This window comes from Electrona antarctica (genome assembly GCF_951216825.1).
Source record: "Electrona antarctica genome assembly, contig: scaffold_104, whole genome shotgun sequence".
In the NCBI taxonomy this organism is placed as follows: domain Eukaryota; kingdom Metazoa; phylum Chordata; class Actinopteri; order Myctophiformes; family Myctophidae; genus Electrona; species Electrona antarctica.
In genome coordinates this window covers 406,344-426,542 of record NW_027638064.1, presented here as the reverse complement: position 1 = coordinate 426,542, position 20,199 = coordinate 406,344, and positions in this window count along the sequence as shown.

Genomic DNA, 20,199 nt, shown 5'->3' with positions numbered 1-20,199 from the left:
ACACTTTAGAAGAGTTTCCCCAGACAGCGCTGGTTGGCAGGTATCAATACACTTTAGACCCGGACAGCGCTGGTTGGCAGGTATCAATACATTTTTAGACCCACATGTTTGTTCCAGCGTGGATGATTACATTTATTTATTGATCACCTCTTGTCTTGATTGTGTAAACATGACGTCATGGACCGCTATGCTCCATAACAGGCTCGATAAGCCCAAAGCGTATTGATACCGGGTACTCGATAAACCCAAAGCTTATTGATACCGGGTACTCGATAATCCCAAAGCTTATTGATACCGGGTACTCGATAAGCCCAAAGCTTATTGATACCGGGTACTCGATAAGCCCAAAGCTTATTGATACCGGGTACTCGATAAGCCCAAAGCTTATTGATACCGGGTTCTCGATAAGCCCAAAGCTTATTGATACCGGGTACTCGATAAGCCCAACGCTTATTGATACCGGGTACTCGATAAAACCAAAGCTTATTGATACCGGGTACTCGATAAAACCAAAGCTTATTGATACCGGGTACTCGATAAGCCCAAAGCTTATCCCAGAGTTTATTGATAACGGGTACTCGATAATCCCAATGCTTATTGATACTGGGTACTCGATAAGGTCATGCTTATTGATAACGGGTACTCGATAAGGCCATGCTTATTGATAACGGGTACTCAATCAGTAAGACGCCTAAGGGCGAGAAGCGACCTCGCCCCAGACTGCTGGGCAAGCGCTGGCGCTTTGTCACGGGGGGGGGGGGGGGGGGGTCAACATGGAACGAATTCTATACTGGCCATATAAGGAGCATGTCTTGAGTCTACAGAGTTTGATGAGGTCAGATCAACATATGGAATGTCAGAACAGGTCAGCTCCATATATGGAGATCTAAGGGTGGTAGCCGGGACATTCTCTTGAGTGTACAGGGTTTGATGAGGGCCCAGGTAGGGCCGGGCCTTAATTTTCGCCGGGCCTTAATGTTCTTAGTTTTCGCCGGCTGCCGGGCGCGGCTGCACAAATGACTTTGGGGCAGGCCCGTCTAGAGTTTAAATGGACAGGTATCAGTCAACAGGCCCGTCTAGAGTTCAAATGGACAGGTATCAGTCAACAGGCCCGTCTAGAGTTTAAATGGACAGGTATCAGTCAACAGGCCCCTCTAGAGTTTAAATGGACAGGTATCAGTCAACAGGCCCGTCTAGAGTTTAAATGGACAGGTATCAGTCAACAGGCCCGTCTAGAGTTTAAATGGACAGGTATCAGTCAACAGGCCGGTCTAGAGTTTAAATGGACAGGTATCAGTCAACAGGCCCGTCTAGAGTTTAAATGGACAGGTATCAGTCAACAGGACCGTCTAGAGTTTAAATGGACAGGTATCAGTCAACAGGCCCGTCTAGAGTTTAAATGGACAGGTATCAGTCAACAGGCCCGTCTAGAGTTTAAATGGACAGGTATCAGTCAACAGGCCGGTCTAGAGTTTAAATGGACAGGTATCAGTCAACAGGCCCGTCTAGAGTTTAAATGGACAGGTATCAGTCAACAGGACCGTCTAGAATTTAAATGGACAGGTATCAGTCAACAGGCCCGTCTAGAGTTTAAATGGACAGGTATCAGTCAAAATTGTAAACGCGGACCTTCGGTCGCAAAGATTGTCCGTTATCGGTTATCGAGCTCCATCTCTAACTAAGGCTGAGCTACGGTTCTATCTAAGACACGTCCATCTGAACAATGCTGAGACAACAACAACAACAAAGTCATTTCACGCCTCACTGAGTCTCTGTTTACATCACGCAGTAAATCTAAAAACAGCAAAATAACAAGCCCCTGTGTGCAGCGCACGCACGCACGCACGCACGCACGCACGCACGCACGCACGCACACAAACAGCTGGCGTTTTTAGCTTCATGCACCAACAGCTAGCTTGTGAATCTGTTTAAAAACATTAGAAAAGTTCAGCTCCAGCCTGGAGGGGTATTGGATTTGAAACTTAACACGTTGTGGGCGGGAGGAGGAACCCCTTTTGGTGTTTTAAGGATTATGTTATACTTATAGCTATTTAAAAATAGCAGATCTACAAGCTCATAGCTCATAGCAGATCTACGAGCTTGTAGAAACACATATTCCGACCGACCGACCGACCGACCGACCGACCGACCGGCCTACCGACCGTCCGACCGGCCTACCGACCGACCGACCGACCGACCGACCGACCGACCGGCCGGCCTACCGACCGACCGACCGACCGACCGACCGACCGACCGTCCGACCGGCCTACCGACCGTCCGACCGGCCTACCGACCGACCGACCGTCCGACCGGCCTACCGACCGACCGGCCTACCGACCGACCGACCGACCGGCCGACCGACCGTCCGACCGGCCTACCGACCGGCCTACCGACCGGCCTACCGACCGACCGGCCTACCGACCGGCCTACCGACCGACCGACCGGGGATTACATTTAGATACATACATTTATTCCCCTGCAAATTATTTATTTATTTTGCCCTAAAGCTCCGTTGCTGTATAGCAGCAGTCTAGGTGACAAGGACTGTGTTCCTATACACACGCACGCACGCACACACGCACGCACGCACCCACGCACGCACACACTCACGCACGCACGCACACACTCACGCACGCACGCACACACACACGCACGCACGCACGCACGCACGCACACACGCACGCACACACTCACGCACGCACGCACACACTCACGCACGCACGCACACACGCACGCACGCACGCACGCACACACTCACGCACACACGCACACACTCAAGCACGCACGCACACACGCAAGCACGCACGCACGCACGCAAGCACGCACGCACGCACGCAAGCACGCACGCACGCACGCACGCACGCACGCACGCACGCACGCACGCACGCACGCACGCACGCACGCACACTCTTTATGTATAATGCACCAGCTATAGAGATTCCCTGCATGCATGTCTGTGGATTGGGAGCCCACTGGTGGACAGCGAGGATATTGCAAGTGGGACTCAAAACATCAACAGTGGATGTGGTGAAAATCTTAATTTTGAATATATTAATTATAATAATAATAATAATAATAATAGCAAATAATACTAATTTGAATGTCTTCATTTTAAATATCTAGATTTTTAATATCTGAACCCAGAGATATTAAAAATGGAGCCTCGTCAAGAGGCAAGATTTTTCTTGCTTGCCTCTTGACGAGGGCGGTCGCATTCTTTTTCTCTCTCCCTCTACTCCCTCTACTCCCTCTACTCCCTCTACTCCTGTCTGCCCAGAACTTCTCTTCTACACTGTCTCTTCGAAACTCCTGAAACTACCAAAACATGGAACTATTCATGGAATTAGTGTGCTGGTCTCTGTACGTGATAGACAACATTTTTCCATGTAAATTGGGTTCTGGAGAGCCCGCTCAATACCCTGATGGATCTTCACCCGCAAGTTATACCCAAGACTACAAGACTTGGCGTGTAATGTGCATGGAGATTATCAGCGTAGAAGAGGTATATCTATTTGGATTTACGGTGACAGGATTTCTGCTGATCGGGCTGTGCACTGGTCTTGTGTATCGAAGAATTGGAAAAGTGGCAGCGCTGAACGGAGCCCCTATGCTGCCTGCCGTGGCCGAGCTGGGCAGGGCACTTGGGGAGTTACATCAGAAGATGGACACGATCTTGGAAAAGGTCAGCGCCCTGCAGAGAGACATGACGGACGACAGAGAGCCATAACGGACAGAGAGGAGAAATAGCCATATTGCTATATCCCTCGCTCTAAAAACGAATCTGGACTTCCCCCCCATTGACAATCTCCACACGAACAGACAGCGCAAGAAAAGAATCCTCTGCCTCCCCCCCCACCTCAACCCCCACCCTCCCTCCTCCCTGACACCTGTTGTGTCTTCAGACTGGGCCGTGTTAGTTTCCACTGAACCCGCCATGATAACGCAGGACTTTGAGGCAACAGCGGCTGTTCATCTGAACATGAGCATAATGTAAACACACGCTTTATCTGCAAACACACACACACACACACACACACACACACACACACACACACACACACACACACACACACACACACACACACACACACTCAGTGTATGCGTGCGTGCGTGCGTGCGTGCGTGCGTGCGTGCGTGCGTGCGTGCGTGCGTGCGTGCGTGCGTGCGTGCGAGCGTGCGTGCGTGCGTGCGTGCGTGCGTGCACTGTGTGCTCAGCGCTATCTGCCCAGTACAGGCCCAGAATGCCGCTCTGCTCCGGTATCTCTCACTACAAATAAACAAGGACAACGACATCGCAGCGTGTCGTTGCTCTCTCCAGGTATTTCAACGGTTGTAAAGATAGCGAGCCGCGCGCTGCCTCGTTCCCTCACGCCGTCGACACGTTTCAGGGACTCATCTTTCACCACCATGTCTGTTTGGGCAGGAGAGGAAAAAGAAAAACTGCTTATCTCCATAATTCAAACAGCTTGTTTGTGTTTGTTCGTATAAATCAAACACTCAAGCAAACTTTATCGCACTATACAGCGTCACACAAACGCGTCAAAGGTAGCAGAGACGCTGTGGGCGCTGAGGGGGGGGGGGGGGGGCGTGTTCTCTCCTCCTCCATGTTCTCCCCGTGTCCCCTAGGGTAGGTACCCTCACATGTTCTCCCCGTGTCCCCTAGGGTAGGTACCCTCACATGTTCTCCCCGTGTCCCCTAGGGTAGGTACCCTCACATGTTCTCCCCGTGTCCCCTAGGGTAGGTACCCTCACATGTTCTCCCTGTGTCCCCTAGGGTAGGTACCCTCACATGTTCTCCCCGTGTCCCCTAGGGTAGGTACCCTCACATGTTCTCCCCGTGTCCCCTATAGGGTAGGTACCCTCACATGTTCTCCCCGTGTCCCCTAGGGTAGGTACCCTCACATGTTCTCCCCGTGTCCCCTAGGGTAGGTACCCTCACATGTTCTCCCCGTGTCCCCTAGGGTAGGTACCCTCACATGTTCTCCCCGTGTCCCCTAGGGTAGGTACCCTCACATGTTCTCCCCGTGTCCCCTAGGGTAGGTACCCTCACATGTTCTCCCCGTGTCCCCTATAGGGTAGGTAACTGCACATGTTCTCCCCGTGTCCCCTATAGGGTAGGTAACTGCACATGTTCTCCCCGTGTCCCCTAGGGTAGGTACCCTCACATGTTCTCCCCATGTCCCCTAGGGTAGGTACCCTCACATGTTCTCCCCGTGTCCCCTAGGGTAGGTACCCTCACATGTTCTCCCCGTGTCCCCTAGGGTAGGTACCCTCACATGTTCTCCCCGTGTCCCCTAGGGTAGGTACCCTCACATGTTCTCCCTGTGTCCCCTAGGGTAGGTACCCTCACATGTTCTCCCCGTGTCCCCTAGGGTAGGTACCCTCACATGTTCTCCCCGTGTCCCCTATAGGGTAGGTACCCTCACATGTTCTCCCCGTGTCCCCTAGGGTAGGTACCCTCACATGTTCTCCCCGTGTCCCCTAGGGTAGGTACCCTCACATGTTCTCCCCGTGTCCCCTAGGGTAGGTACCCTCACATGTTCTCCCCGTGTCCCCTAGGGTAGGTACCCTCACATGTTCTCCCCGTGTCCCCTATAGGGTAGGTAACTGCACATGTTCTCCCCGTGTCCCCTATAGGGTAGGTAACTGCACATGTTCTCCCCGTGTCCCCTAGGGTAGGTACCCTCACATGTTCTCCCCATGTCCCCTAGGGTAGGTACCCTCACATGTTCTCCCCGTGTCCCCTAGGGTAGGTACCCTCATATGTTCTCCCCATGTCCCCTAGGGTAGGTACCCTCACATGTTCTCCCCATGTCCCCTAGGGTAGGTACCCTCATATGTTCTCCCCGTGTCCCCTAGGGTAGGTACCCTCACATGTTCTCCCCGTGTCCCCTAGGGTAGGTACCCTCACATTTTCCCCCCGTGTCCCCGAGGGTAGGTACCCTCACATGTTCTCCCCATGTCCCCTAGGGTAGGTACCCTCACATGTTCTCCCCGTGTCCCCTAGGGTAGGTACCCTAAAAAAAACATGCAGTAATCCTGGTCTCTAAACTGCCTCCCCCTGGCCAGCTCAGGCGCCTGATGGAGGGGAAAGGAACTGTTCGGAAAAACGTGTTCCTTCCACGAGCTACGTCTGGCCAGGGAAACTCCCCCTGTGAAAAGAAGCAGCATGGACTCCTCATGCATAGAAGGAGGCATGAGGTCAGTCCGCTGCTCTCCCCAGGTTGGCAGATGAAGTGTAGCGCCCAGAAGGCATGAGGTCAGTCCGCTGCTCTCTCCAGGTTGGCAGGTGAAGTGTAGGTCAGTCCGCTGCTCTCCCCAGGTTGGCAGGTGAAGTGTAGCAGGAGGTCAGTCCGCTGCTCTCCCCAGGTTGGCAGGTGAAGTGTAGCCCAGGAGGTCAGTCCGCTGCTCTCCCCAGGTTGGCAGGTGAAGTGTAGCCCAGGAGGTCAGTCCGCTGCTCTCCCCAGGTTGGCAGGTGAAGTGTAGCCCAGGAGGTCAGTCCGCTGCTCTCCCCAGGTTGGCAGGTGAAGTGTAGCCCAGGAGGTCAGTCCGCTGCTCTCCCCAGGTTGGCAGGTGAAGTGTAGCCCAGGAGGTCAGTCCGCTGCTCTCCCCAGGTTGGCAGGTGAAGTGTAGCCCAGGAGGTCAGTCCGCTGCTCTCCCCAGGTTGGCAGATGAAGTGTAGCGCCCATGAGGTCAGTCCGCTGCTCTCCCCAGGTTGGCAGGTGAAGTGTAGCGCCCAGAGGTCAGTCCGCTGCTCTCCCCAGGTTGGCAGGTGAAGTGTAGCGCCCAGCATGAGGTCAGTCCGCTGCTCTCCCCAGGTTGGCAGGTGAAGTGTAGCGCCCAGCATGAGGTCAGTCCGCTGCTCTCCCCAGGTTGGCAGGTGAAGTGTAGCGCCCAGGAGGTCAGTCCGCTGCTCTCCCCAGGTTGGCAGGTGAAGTGTAGAGGTCAGTCCGCTGCTCTCCCCAGGTTGGCAGGTGAAGTGTAGGTCAGTCCGCTGCTCTCCCCAGGTTGGCAGGTGAAGTGTAGGTCAGTCCGCTGCTCTCCCCAGGTTGGCAGGTGAAGTGTAGGTCAGTCCGCTGCTCTCCCCAGGTTGGCCCAGGATTACATCATCGCTCTTGGCGCTGAGGCCAGATTCGAGCCATGTGGTATGTTATGCCGAGGGGTTCCTTGGAATATGGAGACATATCTAAAGAAAGTCTTTGTGAAGACACAATATCTTAAAAGAAGCATTAACATGTCTGCTATCATGGAAAAAATAAACTGAGTTGATAAAACGTATTGGTATGAAGCTGTAAGCAGCTGAATACAGCCCGATTTCACCCAAAACAGCACTTTGGAAAAAGTTGTAGTTCTGAGCCTGTTGTAGCGACTACTTCTTCACCTCCTGTTGTAGCGACTACTTCTTCACCTCCTGTTGTAGCGACTACTTCTTCACCTCCTGTTGTAGCGACTACTTCTTCACCTCCTGTTGTAGCGACTACTTCTTCCCATCAAATCATAGAAGTAGCGCTATGAGGCTGAGCTGTCGGCAGGAACTGTGTGACGCGTTTGAATGAAATCCAGAAAACTTCTTATTGTAGTTAAGGTGATTTATTAAGAAAATAACAAGGTCCAAAACTGTACTGAAAATGTTGATAAATGAAAACGTAGTATAAACGCAGATAAATGATTAAACAGTCAACAGAAAATATTGAGCCTAGAGCTGAAGGCCACTGCCCAGACACACAGCTCACCCCCATTGTTCTCACTGAAGGCCACAGCTCACCCCCATTGTTCTCACTGAAGGCCACTGCCCAGACACACAGCTCACCCCCATTGTTCTCACTGAAGGCCACAGCTCACCCCCATTGTTCTCACTGAAGGCCACTGCCCAGACACACAGCTCACCCCCATTGTTCTCACTGAAGGCCACTGCTCACCCTCATTGTTCTCACTAGGCACGTTTACATGTCACGTTCTAATCGGGTTAAAACAAGGTTTTAAATACACCCGATTTAAAATATCCATGTATACACCAAAATAAACCCGATCAAGTCCGACCCGATTTAAATTCTAATCGGGTGCAGAGGGGTGGTCTAGACTTTTTTTAAACCCGATCAAGAGGACATTTCTTCCATGTATACACCTTAACCCGATTAGAATCTGATATGTTCTTTCTGCACATCAAATCGTCGGCAATTTCTGTTGCTTAACCTCCTTGTTTTTGGCAGTGCGATGAGGCGGTATACCTCTCTCTCGTTCCCTCTCCCCCCTCTCTCTCTGCAAGCGCATGTGCACACACACACACACACACACACACACACACACGGCACTATAGCCGAAAATCTCCCATGCAAATAAAAAGTATAAATAAATAAAAGTGTTGCAGCCACTGAGATAATGGATGATGAGAATCACTCGTATGCTACCTGAAGTTGCATGCGCTGACCCCCCCCCCCCCCCCCCCCCCCCCTGCCTCTGTGATCGCAGATCTGTTTCTGTTTGGCTGAGGAAAGTTGATATCCAATATGCCTACATGCCATTATGGTTTAAACTTGAAGCCGTGCTGGTCGGTTTAGTGTGCTTCAAGTCAGAGTCGGACCAGCTCCGCTGCTTCAAGTCAGAGTCGGACCAGCTCCGCTGCTTCAAGTCAGAGTCGGACCAGCTCCGCTGCTTCAAGTCAGAGTCGGACCAGCTCCGCTGCTTCAAGTCAGAGTCGGACCAGCTCCGCTGCTTCAAGTCAGAGTCGGACCAGCTCCGCTGCTTCAAGTCAGAGTCGGACCAGCTCCGCTGCTTCAAGTCAGAGTTGGAACAGCTCCGCTGCAGCTACAGTAATTGATTTGACCTAGTTTCACGTCTTTTGCTAGTGATGTAATCAATTCATCATTTGGAACCACCTGCGTAAAATTCCACATTAGCCTATTTGACATTTTAAATGGCGTGCATGCCATGTACTCATTGTATATAGATATTTAATATAATATTCTTTCCATTGCAACTATAGGGTAGGGTAAAATGTGAAAGCTGAATTAATAATAAATAGTATAAAGACGAGACGACTCAGACCATAAGGGTTATTAATTACTAGCCACAAAATAAGCTGGAAATCAATCAACTCCGACGTCTGAAGGCTCTACCATTCAGTAGCCTACCATTGCTAAACAGACACAGTCCAAGTAGGCTAGTTGCATTCTCGACAGAGATGAGAGAGGAGAGATGGAACCCAGCCAGCATGCCCACTTGGGTCCCATGTGGTTTCAATGCGGGATACATGGGTACAAGTGGGAATGGGCTTGAACTGGAAACATGTAGTTCCAACATGGTCAACATGTGGGCTAACTTGCATGGGTTGGAAGTGGGCAAGCCCATGTAGTTCCAACATGGTCTACATGTGGGCTAACTGGCATGGGTTGGAAGTGGGCAAGCCCATCTACAAGTAGGGCTGTAGCCTGTAGGCCTACACAAACAGCAGCGTTGTAACAGTAGGCCTATAGAGCGTCGCAGTCCCGCCCCCTACCATGGCCCAGGAAACGATTCTCCGTTCATTTTCCTCATAGACATTTCAGAAAGTATTTATTTAAAGACGTTTACGCCGCGGACAAAGCCAACTCGAGTCGTGACAAATCATGACAATAAACATAATTTTTTGGGCCGAACAAATAATTAGAAAGAAGAAAGAAACGGCAGGTTACAACACTTTTTTGTTGTTTTTCTTCTTTGTAATTATTTGTTTGGTCCATATTGTTTGTGTTGTCATGAGTTGTCACGACTCGAGTTGGCTTTGTCCGCGGTGTAACCGTCTTTAAATAAATACTTTTTGAAATGTCTATGGGAAAAATGCATTGGGATTAATTTCCTGGGCCATGGTAGGGGGCGGGACTGCGACGCTCTAGAGCCTATAGGTATTAGGTAGGCCTACCATTACAATCCCTTTGTTCTTATGCTCATCTTCTCCACTCATTTCCCCCATCAGAAAAGTTGAAGTCAAACTGCTCTGCTGCTTCATTAACGAAACAAATCCAAATACATCCAGTGGCGGCCTTATATATGTTTCAATCGTTTCAATTGAAACGGGCCTCGAGCATCGGGGGCCTCCCGATTAAAAAACAGTTCAGTGTGTGTAAAGGCGGGAGGGAAGAATGGGTAAAAGTGGGAAAACACATGTGGTGACCCATTTTATAGTAATAATAGGCCTATTAATAATAATAGGGTTAGATGTGTGTATAATAATAATAATGTATTATTGAGTGGTGCAGCCACTTAAGGAACGGCAATATGTGTCCCTATGTCTGTCTGTCTGTATGTATGTCTGTCCGTCCGTTTAGGGTACCAACAGGTGACAAAGTGGCGCTGTCGAGCGTCACACCGTGCACAGGTGCATGATGGGAAGTTGAGATTGTTTTAGTGTACTGTACTGTACTGTACTGTACTGTACTGTACTGTACTGTACTGTACTGTACTGTACTGTACTTTTACATAATAGGTAGTTAATCAACTAGTCGACTAGTAAACTAGGCAACTAGTCAACTAGTAAAAATGACTAGAAGTGAATGCCCTACAGTACAATGTAGTACAGTATGAGTACAGTATAGTACAAGTAAGTACAGTACGACTACAGTACAAGTGCATTACAGTACGAGTACAGTACAGTACAATGTAGTAGGCTACAGTACAAGTACGGTATCAGTACAGTACAATGTAGTAGGCTACAGTACAAGTACGGTATCAGTACAGTACAGTACAATGTAGTAGGCTACAGTACAAGTACGGTATCAGTACAGTACAGTACAATGTAGTAGGCTACAGTACAAATACGGTATCAGTACAGTATGTCATGAACGGGGCCTCCCGCGTGCACTCACTGCACTAGCAGCGCTGAGACACTGACAAAAAAAGTCTTATAATAATAATTATTAATTATTAAAATGATGACGTCATGAACGGGGCCTCCCGGTCTCTAAGGCCGCCCCTGAGTACATCACCACTTACATGGGTCTGATTTCATTATACAAACAGTAGCTAATCTGATTAAAAGTGGGCACATGTAAACACCTGATCGGATTGAACTTGCCCCATGTAAACACTTGATCCAAAACCTTCAATCGGGTTTATTTTAATCAGATTGGAAGAAAGGTGTCCATGTAAACGCACCTACTGAAGGCCACTGCTCAGACACACAGCTGACATCAGTAAAATGATTAGCAGACAAACAGCAGGAGCTCGTCAATTAAGTGGGAAGTGGAACATCAAAAACCAAGCGTGGGACAAAAATAAACAATAAATATAATAACAAAATGTATATTTTGGCTCCTACAGAGCCTTTTAGTGAAACAAAGTACTTTCAAAGTACTTTCTACTAGGACTACATATCCATTACATATCTCACATTTTTATGGTGTCGACTATAATAATAAACAATAAAAAAAGCTTCTCACATTTTCCATTATATAAATATGAACCTCAGATTATTAGCTATAGCCTATTTTGAGTGCATGGCCAAACAGCATTGGCCACGCCTCCAGGTCTTAAGTTAAGTCATAAGACCAGCTGGCACTTAACCCATTTTGACCTGAGATCAGATTTTAACATCCTGACAGTTTTCTGAAAAATCTATGTTCTATGTCGTTCTTCGATTTTTCAAAAATAGCAGACCTACAAGCTCGTAGCGCGCCACTCGGTGGCGCACTATGAGCTTGTAGATCTGCTATTTTAATACAAGAACTCATGGGCACATCAACATATACACCAAATAAATCTCTCCACATGCTGTTCAGGATGGCAACGTTCCTGACGCCTTAACTGCGACAGATGTTGGGCCCTGATGCAAGAGATGACGTAGTAAAACATATTTTATTTCTTTTATCCAGGGAAGGAGCTGAGCACATGTGCTCATTTTCAGCAACGCCCTGCACATAGAAACACACACACACACACACACACACACACACACACACACACACACACACACACACACACACACACACACACACACACACACACACACACACACAGATATATATAAACTCTAGATAGCTCACCCGCGCTGTTGGCCAATGGAGAGCGACGTCGTTACGTGGCGGCCATCTTACCTCGGGACACATAACATTGTGTCTATGGGGCATGTACTCTTAAATGACCATAATTTGCTCAATTTTCAACCGATTTTCAAACGGTTTGGGTTGTTATAAACGTCAGAGACGTCCGCATACTTATATGCTTTTATACGACGTTCATAAACAAAAAGAAAATTAAGCAGATAAGCGTCCTGAATCATAGCCACGTTGACAACGTTTGTAATAAACCAACCCGTTTGTAAATCCGTCAAGATTTGAGCGAGTTATGACTGTTTCTGTTTGAGCTGCCATTGAACATACTGTACTGTAGCCCCGAAGCAAGATGGCTGCCGGGTGAACGACGTCAGAAACTCCGCCTTGAGCCATCTAGACTTTATATATATCTATGCACACACACACACACACACACACACACACACACACACACACACACACACACACACACACACACACACACACACACACACACACACACACACACACACACACACACACACACACACACACACTAAAACCTGGGAGCTGACCAGTACAACCACAGTCTTATACTGTTGGCCACTAAGCAGCTCCACTGGAGCAGTTGGGGGTTCAGTGCCTTGCTCAAGGGCACTTCAGCGGTGTTGGGTGAGTGATGACCAATCACTTCCCCACCCAGATCTTTCCTGCCCGTCCGGGGAATCGAACCGGCAACCTTTCGGCAACAAGGGCGCTCTTCTAACGCTTAGGCCACCGCTGCCCCCTGTATTATATGTAACGTAATATGGATGAATTATGTGAACTAGACAGATAATATTATAGGCATATGCTCATTTATTGGCATTATTTTTGTTAACGTGTTGCCCTTTTTACCCATGTTTCCATCTAGGCCTATATATGAAAAATCAATCGTTCTAATCCAAAGGTGCAAAGGAATACATCCTAAAGATGGAGTTTGATCAGGTCCCACAAACGGAGGAGGAGGATGTGCCAACAACCAGCGAAGAAGCAACCGGACAGATTTGCTGATTGGGAAGATGACCCAGACAACGTTCTTCTGTGGTGGGGGTTCAATAAGGATCGCTTGCCAGCGCTCTCAAAACTGGCACGATTTATCCTGTGCATCCTCTGTGCCCTCAGAGAGGATGTGCATCCTCTGCTCCCTCAGAGAGGATGTGCATCCTCTGCACCCTCAGAGAGGATGTGCATCCTCTGCGCCCTCAGAGAGGATGTGCATCCTCCTCTGCTTTTAGTGTCTGTGGACGCATTATGGAGGAAAGACGCACAGGCCTGGACCCGCAGGCCATCAGCAACATTCTGTTCCTCAACAGCAATATGATGAGGTAGATTAGATTAGCCTTATTGTGTAACTGGTTTGTCACTATAGGCTATTTGTTATAGATACACTCTTATTTTGTATCGTTTATTTCATGTTCTTGCATTTCATAATTGCATTGCGTGTGAGTGTGTGCTATAGCTATAGCGGTGGATACTGGATGGTTAGGCCTATAGGCTACTAGTGTGTGCTATAGGTTAGGCCTATAGGCTACTAGTGTGTGCTATAGGTTAGGCCTATAGGCTACTAGTGTGTGCTATAGGTTAGGCCTATAGGCTACTAGTGTGTGCTATAGCAGAGGATACTGCATGGTTAGGCCTATAGGCTACTAGTGTGTGCTATAGGTTAGGCCTATAGGCTACTAGTGTGTGCTATAGGTTAGGCCTATAGGCTACTAGTGTGTGCTATAGCAGAGGATACTGCATGGTTAGGCCTATAGGCTACTAGTGTGTGCTATAGGTTAGGCCTATAGGCTACTAGTGTGTGCTATAGCAGAGGATACTGCATGGTTAGGCCTATAGGCTACTAGTGTGTGCTATAGCAGTGGATACTGCATGGTTAGGCCTATAGGCTACTAGTGTGTGCTATAGCAGTGGATACTGCATGGTTAGGCCTATAGGCTACTAGTGTGTGCTATAGCAGTGGATACTGCATGGTTAGGCCTATAGGCTACTAGTGTGTGCTATAGCAGTGGATACTGCATGGTTAGGCCTATAGGCTACTAGTGTGTGCTATAGCAGTGGATACTGCATGGTTAGGCCTATAGGCTACTAGTGTGTGCTATAGCGGAGGATACTGCATGGTTAGGCCTATAGGCTACTAGTGTGTGCTATAGCAGTGGCTACTGCATGGTTAGGCCTATAGGCTACTAGTGTGTGCTATAGCAGTGGATACTGCATGGTTAGGCCTATAGGCTACTGTGATTTGATTTTGATAGGCCTATATGTTGTGTTAACGTTCGGCTTTATAGTTATAGGCCTATATTTATAGTTATAGGCCTATATTTGGCTGCTACTTTGACGATGGAGAGGAGCCACTATATTTCCACACTCACTCCCTAGGACCATATATTACTGTCGTAGCAAACATAGCCAATCTACAAGCTCAAATCGGCTATTTTTGCTATATTCTAATTGAAATCTTGAATTGTTCCTATTTTTTTATTGGAAAAGTAACATTTTCATGTAATTTCAAATGCTGTTAATTATAATTGTGTTGAGCATTCAGCTACTAACTTAGACTGAAGTAATTAAAGCGGGTCATGTTTGCATGTTGTGGAATTGTAAACAGCTGAAACCAGTATTATATCAGTATTCTGACATCAGCCTGAGGGGGGCTGCATGTGGCCCCCGTGCCGCCAGTTGCTCACCCCTGTTATAGAGGAATCATTTTAAATGTTCCCGACAGGTATAGATTGTAGCCAATGTGAATAATAGCTAATAATATTTGGGCTACAGTTAGCGGACAATATGGTTGTTAACTTGTTGCTGTCCAGTGTCCTCCTCCATGATGCTGTAGTGTGTATAATAGGAGTGGTAAATGGTAAATGGTGCATTTATATAGCACCTTTATCCAAGGCGCTTTACATAGATTGTGCATTACATTCACCCATTCACACACACATTCATACACCGATTGCGGCGGAAGCCATGCAAGGTACCAACCAGCACATCAGGAGCAATTTGGGGTTCAGTGTCTTGCCCAAGGACACTTCGACATGTAGACAGGAGGAGCCGGGATTCGAACCGCTGACCCATGGATCATTGGACGACCTGCTCTACCTCCTGAGCCACAGCCGCCCAGTCGGAGTGTTAACTTGTTGCTGTCCAGTGTCCTCCTCCATGATGCTGTAGTGTGTATAATAGGCTAATGCTGTGTACAGTATAGAGTACAGTATAGTGACGCCACCGCGCGCCTTTCTTTTAGCGGTTTAGCGGGACTAAACGATACAATTGCGGGATGGTTGCGGGACTAAATCTGACTTCTTTTTTTTTGTTGCGGGCGGGAGCGGCGGACAGGCCGTCACCGCGGGCGGGAGCGGCGGACAGGCCGTCACCGCGGGCGGGAGCGGCGGACAGGCCGTCACCGCGGGCGGTCAAAAATAAAATCATTGCGGGCGCGGTGCAGGAATGGGCTGAGATTCCACGGGAGCGGGCGGGAACAGGATCAATAAATCACTCCCGTGAAGGGCTCTAGTGTACAAATGTACAATATAAATCGTGGGTCCCAGAGATAGAAATGACATTAAATGGGGGTCCGTATAATGCATGTCAAACTGCCTTGAAATTAAACGGATTTGAGAATCCTTGCTAGAGCCGTAAACATCTTATCTTAATCACTGCTAGAGCCGTAAGCATCTTATCTTATGGGGGTCCATTTGGGGGTCCTTGACGTGAACAGGTGTGGGAACCACTGCTGTGTTGTTGTGTACATGTTTAGGGTCAGGACATTGACTGCTGTGTTGTTGTGTACATGTTTTGGGTCAGGACATTGACGTCACGTCCTTTGTTTACTCCAGTCCAGTGTCATCCTACCACTTCTTTCTCCATGTAACTGCATCTCTGGCCACACGATGGCAGTGTTTCACATCACTCATGCAACTGGAGTTGAGCAGCCAGCTTATGTATGCAACAGTACAATATTTAACTTAAAAAAAAGAGTAGGGGTGCATGATTATGAAATTATGACCCATATCCGATCTCCGATTATTCACAGGGTCATATCTGACGATACCGATTCTGACCGATTCCGATATCGTACAGAGGACCACAATGGAAACAAGCCTATAGGCCCCATAGGGGCTGATTGGCCCAAAGCCTGTTAATAAAGTATTCAATCAATCAATAAATAAAAAGCCTATACTCTTTTCCAAGTGTCTGTTTTCACACCTGAATGAGACGAGAACACACATTAAATGTAGAAAAATGTAAAGTTTATTTTTACATCATATTTGATTTGCCTTTTGTTCTAGACTAGAGTTACTAGACACTTCTGATTTATATTGAACTCATTGATGATTTTTCATTTAAAAAACAATTTGCTGGTGAAAACCGATTAACCCATTTTGGGCGGGAACCCCTTTTGGTGTTTCTAGCATTATGTTATACTTTAGCTATTGAAAAATAGCAGATCTACAAGCTCATAGCGTGCCACCGAGTGAGCTTGTAGGTCTGCTATTTTTGAAAAATCGTGAAAATGTGCCTCAAATCTTTGAATATTCTTTCAGTTTCAGTTTTTAACTCAAATCTTTGCTTCTGGAGGGTCTCTGGAACAACATGTTTTCAGATGGGGGTCGGCGGCTCTGGAGGGTCTCTGGAACAACATGTTTTCAGATGGGGGTCGGCGGCCATGGAGGGTCTCTGGAACAACATGTTTTCAGATGGGGGTCGGCGGCCATGGAGGGTCTCTGGAACAACATGTTTTCAGATGGGGGTCGGCGGCTCTGGAGGGTCTCTGGAACAACATGTTTTCAGATGGGGGTCGGCGGCTCTGGAGGGTCCCACTATCCCACTTTCACTCACTCCTCTCTGCCTTCTCCCTCTCACTAACCACTGCTCAAACCTCTTTCTACCACACCAAAATCCAATCCTGTACTTCTAACCCAAGGAAGCTCCTCTCCACTTTCTCCTCCCTCCTTAAGCCCCCTCCCCCCACTCAACCTTCATCCCTCACTGCTGATGTTTTTGTCAACTACTTCGAGAAGAAGGTTGACGATATCAGCAGCTCCTTCCCCCCCCTCCCCCATAAAGTGGCATCTGACTCAACCAACACTAACCCCAACATACCATGCATGTCCTCCTTCTCTCCTCTTTCCCCAGACGAGGTCCTACAACTAGTGACTTCCACTAGACCTACCACCTGTCCTCTCGACCCTGTCCCGTCTCCAATCTTCCAGACCATCGCACCTGATCTGCTCCCCTTCATCACCTCCATCATCAACACCTCAGTAACCTCAGGCTGCGTCCCATCTGCCCTCAAGTCAGCCAGAGTAACACCACTCCTCAAGAAACCAACCCTTGACCCCTCAGATGTCAAGAACTACAGACCGGTATCACTCCTTTCATTTCTATCAAAAAGCATTGAACGTGTTGTCTCCAACCAGCTCTCTCTCCATCTCTCACATAACAACCTGCTGGATCCCAACCAGTCCGGATTCAAAAAGGCCCACTCCACAGAAACTGCCCTGCTGGCAGTCACAGAAGCACTACATGCTGCCCAGGCTGCTTCCCACTCTGCAGTCCTGATTCTCCTAGACCTATCAGCAGCATTTGACACAGTGAACCACCAGCTGCTCCTAGACACCCTAGTGGATCTAGGCATCGGCGGGACGGCACTAAAGTGGTTCTCCTCTTACCTCACCGACCGGACCTACCAGGTCTCCTGGAAAGGTCTGTTATCATCCCCCCGAACCCTCCAAACTGGGGTCCCACAGGGATCTGTACTTGGTCCCCTCCTTTTCTCACTGTACACTAAATCCCTTGGCACTATCATCTCTGCTCACAATATATCCTATCACTGTTATGCCGATGACACACAACTGTTTCTATCCTTCCCCCCCTCTGCCACCCAGGTGGAAGAGCGCATCACTGCTTGCCTGGCTGACATCTCACAGTGGATGTCCTCCAACCACCTCAAGCTGAACCCAGACAAGACTGAGCTTCTCTTCTTCCCAGCTAAGTCCTGCCCGATGCGGGAGCTAACTATTTCCGTAGACAACGCCCTGGTAACGTCTGTCCCAACAGCCAGGAACCTTGGTGTTGTCCTGGACAGTCAGCTCTCGTTCAAAACTCACATCACAGCTGTCACTCGATCCTGTAGGTTCACACTCTATAACATACGACGAATTAGACCGTTCCTCACCCAGGAATCATCCCAGCTCCTAATCCAGACAACAGTCCTGTCAAAACTTGACTATTGTAACTCTCTCCTTACTGGCCTACCGGCATGTGCACTGAAGCCTCTCCAACTGATCCAAAATGCCGCAGCTCGCTTGGTCTTCAACCAGCCAAAATTCTCACATGTCTCCCCCCTGCTCCGCTCCCTGCACTGGCTCCCGGTCGCTGCCCGCACAGAATACAAAACTCTGATGTTGGCATTTAAAGCAACCAAAGGTATGGCTCCCCCATATCTTGCCAGCATGATTGAACCCTACAAACCCTCCCGCGCACTCAGATCAGCCAACGCAGGGAAGCTGGAAGTACCCTCACTAAAAACGCCGGGACAACGCTCCACACGTCCCAAACTCTTCTCCCTTCTGGCCCCAAAACTGTGGAATGCACTTCCCGTTGCAATCAGAACTGCAGCATCACTCCCGATCTTCCGCCGTAGTCTGAAAACCCACCTTTTCAGACTCCATCATGGCCCATAGCACTTACCCTACCCCCCTTAGACAGCACTTCTTAGACTTATATAGCATTTGAAACAGACTTATAGCATGTCATGTAGACAGCACAATAAGTGCATTGTATGTAGTCATAGCACTTCATAGTATATATGTACAGCATAGTATAGCATATATGTATAGTTTATATGTATAGTGTCATTATATAGATATGTTCTAGTTATAGTTTATATGTATAGTGTCATTATATAGATATGTTCTAGTCACGTTCTTAGCTTACGCATGTTTCGCGATAAATGCATTTTACATATGCGATGTATTCCCATGCTTTTTGTTCTTGCTTAATGTAAATCGCTCTGGATTAAGAGCGTCTGCTAAATGCCTAAATTGTAAAATTGTAAATTCTCTGGAGGGTCTCTGGAACAACATGTTCTCAGATGGGGGTCGGCGGCTCTGGAGGGTCTCTGGAACAACATGTTTTCAGATGGGGGTCGGCGGCCATGGAGGGTCTCTGGAACAACATGTTCTCAGATGGGGGTCGGCGGCTCTGGAGGGTCTCTGGAACAACATGTTTTCAGATGGGGGTCGGCGGCCATGGAGGGTCTCTGGAACAACATGTTTTCAGATGGGGGTCGGCGGCTCTGGAGGGTCTCTGGAACAACATGTTTTCAGATGGGGGTCGGCGGCTCTGGAGGGTCTCTGGAACAACATGTTCTCAGATGGGGGTCGGCGGCCATGGAGGGTCTCTGGAACAACATGTTCTCAGATGGGGGTCGGCGGCCATGGAGGGTCTCTGGAACAACATGTTTTCAGATGGGGGTCGGCGGCCATGGAGGGTCTCTGGAACAACATGTTCTCAGATGGGGGTCGGCGGCTCTGGAGGGTCTCTGGAACAACATGTTTTCAGATGGGGGTCGGCGGCCATGGAGGGTCTCTGGAACAACATGTTCTCAGATGGGGGTCGGCGGCTCTGGAGGGTCTCTGGAACAACATGTTTTCAGATGGGGGTCGGCGGCCATGGAGGGTCTCTGGAACAACATGTTTTCAGATGGGGGTCGGCGGCTCTGGAGGGTCTCTGGAACAACATGTTTTCAGATGGGGGTCGGCGGCTCTGGAGGGTCTCTGGAACAACATGTTCTCAGATGGGGGTCGGCGGCCATGGAGGGTCTCTGGAACAACATGTTCTCAGATGGGGGTCGGCGGCCATGGAGGGTCTCTGGAACAACATGTTTTCAGATGGGGGTCGGCGGCTCTGGAGGGTCTCTGGAACAACATGTTCTCAGATGGGGGTCGGCGGCCATGGAGGGTCTCTGGAACAACATGTTTTCAGATGGGGGTCGGCGGCCATGGAGGGTCTCTGGAACAACATGTTTTCAGATGGGGGTCGGCGGCTCTGGAGGGTCTCTGGAACAACATGTTTTCAGATGGGGGTCGGCGGCCATGGAGGGTCTCTGGAACAACATGTTCTCAGATGGGGGTCGGCGGCTCTGGAG